Source organism: Haliotis rufescens, unplaced genomic scaffold, assembly GCF_023055435.1.
Source record: "Haliotis rufescens isolate VD_foot unplaced genomic scaffold, xgHalRufe1.0.p SCAF_2, whole genome shotgun sequence".
NCBI lineage: Eukaryota > Metazoa > Mollusca > Gastropoda > Lepetellida > Haliotidae > Haliotis > Haliotis rufescens.
In genome coordinates, this window is record NW_025963890.1 from 41,773,531 (window position 1) to 41,777,201 (window position 3,671).

The following is a 3,671-nucleotide window of genomic DNA, read 5'->3' on the forward strand; positions in this document are numbered from 1 at the left end:
ACAGAAATTCTGATCGACCTTTTGAATCATGCAATTGGAGGAGGGGGATCATGCAGTTATTTTTTAGGACACAATATCACACAGAGAAAATGGGCAATGTCAATAGCGTGCGTGGGGGACATCGACAAAAGCACTTAAGTGATCTTATTCGGCGGCCAAATCCGAAACAGATGTAGATAAACTACATACACAGTCGGATTCCTCATCCAGCGACGGCCATAAACTCGCAGCGGGAGTGACATGATACCGGATCATGTCTTCCCGTGCTGAAAAGAAAAATAAACAAATTTAATAATACCTTAAAATACATGTTCAATGAATATATCGAGTTAAGGAGTTCGAGTTAACGAGGTTACACTGTACTACAACTTTGATAAAAGGCATCGCCCAGCCTCTAGTCAACAAATATAGATCTAGATATTTTGCAACACATCTCTACAAAAACTTGTACAGCTCTTATTTACTCTTCAGAACCTGAATTGATGGACGGACAGACAGACAGACAGGTGGATTAGGAGTTGAGAGTACTATCGAGACTATGAGCATTTCATCATTGTGTTCATGCGTTTTAGTCATGTCATTCCAAGCCCGTTCGTTTGAAAGTGTAGTTTACGTTTAAATAGATATCAAAGTTATACAATGTCACACATTTGACCTATAATGTTTGAACAACATCGTCCGTCATATTTATAACCGGCCCGCTCTCATTTCAGAGCAGACAAGAGATTTAGAAGACACCCATTTCTGAATCAAAACAATTGCAAATGGCGGCCGGCGTCATCACCATCGGTACTGCTGTCAAACTACGGCCAATTTCAGTACTTATCGACGTTCTAAACACTTTAAAATACAATAATTGCATTCTTAAATACCTTGAATATGCAGCCTTGTAAACATCTTGTCAGTAGAAGATCTTGAAACGATTCTGTAGTCAACGAAATGCAGAGCGATAGGGAGCAAGAGCGATAGTGAATCTGTTCAAAACAGAGGGGACGTTGGCCACGACAACGGTCACTACGTTACCGAGACGAAGTCAGAACGAGGCGCCATCGTCCATTTCCGGCAAAGCTGAACCTGTACGGCTGCATGTCGTGGGTGCCAAAGACTTAAACTAAAAGGGGGAAGCAGATAAAGTTGTGGTGGCCGTTGGCGTGGTTACCGTCGTTGATAAAAAGAAGGGCCGGTTCAGTTTGTTTTGTCCCTGAGCATTCTCTAGATTAATTATGAAAATGTTTGCTGATAAAGACCGTTCGTCTTACCTGGGGACTGTTTGCTGGTGTGTGTAAGGCGCGATGTGTGTTGTTGGAGGGTCGTCCGCACTTTATTGCCGCGGAACGACAGGCTGCGCAAGTCGCCTTGGAAATCCCAAGCTAGCATCGCCACTGATACACTCCAAGAAATAGTCTGACATGGGTGGTCTCCCTTTGTTCATTGGTAGAAAAGAAGCCCATTCCCCTCACATACACGGAAGATAAAAGCCGTCTTGGCTGCTTGTTCAATCAGTGTGTTTAATTGTTTGTTTATTGTTTACATGATGTTAGTAAGAAATTAACGCCGGCCCCACAGCATAACCCAAGCTATATATTAGAACAGAACAAAATTTTACTCTAAAAAATCACACATTGACACACGCAGAGAACATACATCATCACATCATACACACACATATAATATGTACAAGTCAGCAAGCATATACATCCCAGCTCCTCCACGTGTCAAGGCGACCGTGAAGATTCGGGTTAGAATAGGTATTCAGCATCCCATGCTTGCCGTAAAAGGCGACTATGCTTGTCGTAAGAGTCGACCAACGGGATCGGGTGGTCAGGCTCGCCGATTTGGTTGATGCATGTCATCGTATCCCAATTGCGTAGATCGATGCTCCATGATGCCAATCACTTGATTGTCTGGTTCAGACTCGATTGTTTACAGACCGACGTCATAAAGCTGGAATATTACTGAGTGCGGCGTTAAAGAACAAACAAACAAACAGTATGTATCTTGTCAGTGTGGATGGAGAAATGAACACTTATAGATGAATTTACTTGTGCATCGGTATGAAGGTAGCCGTTCATGTTGCAGTAATGATTATTTTTTAGTATCGTATTTCGCATAGATGTTGTTTGTTGTTTGCTGATCAACACCGCACTCGGCAGTATTCGCCTCTTACGACAAGCATATTCGCCTCTTACGGCAAGCATGGGTTGCTGAAGACCTATTACAGCCCGGATCTTCACGGGCCTCGCATATAGATGACATAAGGGGGCGATGGTGTAGCTGAGTGGCTAAGGCGTTGGCTCATCGCGCCTAAGGGCCAGGTTCCATTCCAGGTATAAAGGCTTATCTTGAAGTCCATTCCTGCAAGGTGTCCTTCACCGTCATATGACTTCCATGCGATTTTCGTGTTCAAACATTTAAAGGGCGACTATCCCCGGGCAGATTGGCTGCTTTAGTAAGTTTGGTTCAGGTCGTTCAAACACAACTTTCTTTGTCTCTTGACTCCAATTTCATGATTTATATCAATCTAAGAGTTCACGAGTACTCTGATTGACCCAGGTGTCCATTAGGCATAATTTACAACATGTAGACCTGGACTGAAACTGGCACCAGACACAGAAGCGCAATCCTCCCTTTAAGTCTTAGTTTTCTAAGAAACTTACGTTTCAATTTTGGTCACCATTTTTATCGTGATCATGTGTGCCTAAACTGCTATATTTACTTTCCAACCAGCTACCCATAAACGAAAGAGAACATCTGTAGATATATCTGAAGAATCGATGCTAGGAGAAACAGCGGCAGAGGGCGAAGGGAGATAACTCTCGATCTTTCATCCATACATGTACCCACCAGTAAGTGAAAAAGTGATCGTAAAATACCCAGCGTTACTACACCGGCTTCCAAGCTATATAACAGCTATCCATGGGTATGGAGTTCGGACTTTCCGTGGGATATTCCTCTAGTAAATTGGGCTAGAAGACAGCAACACAACGGTTCAGGGCAAATGTCCCATCAATATCTTATCTTGAAAATAAATATTAACAACTTATTATAACAACTTCAAATTATATTAACACCAGGCTCGGGTCACCTGCCTTTCCTGTTGTGTTGCTGTCACCCAGTCGTTCTTGGATCCAAGGAAGGAAAACAGACTCATGTGTATACCATTATTCCATTTTTATTTAGATATATTTAAGAAATGGAGTAGTATGTGTCCAAAAAAGGTATTTAAAGCAGGGCCAAAAGTGAGCACAAAAACGGTTCTCCTATATCAGAGAACGGAATCAACTTAGAAATGTCAGTCAAAGGGTGAGCCAAAACAATTGAAAAGAAGATCGAAAGAGTGTGTCCAAACATAAACCCAAAGGGTGTAGCCAAAACAGTCCAAACGGGAGAAATGCTTTATTACAGGGGCACCAAACCACACCCTCTCGCACAAACACACATGCAAAACACATCCTCTTGTGCATATACCCAAAACACGCGAGACACATCCTGTCGCACATGAACTCTTAAAATCAAACACACATGCAAAACACATGCTGTCACACATACACACTTACACACAATACTAGATGCAAATCACTCCAACTCCCATATACACACATGATTACACTCACCCAAACACACATGTGAAACGAACACTCATACATACACACTTAAACCCAATCACACAT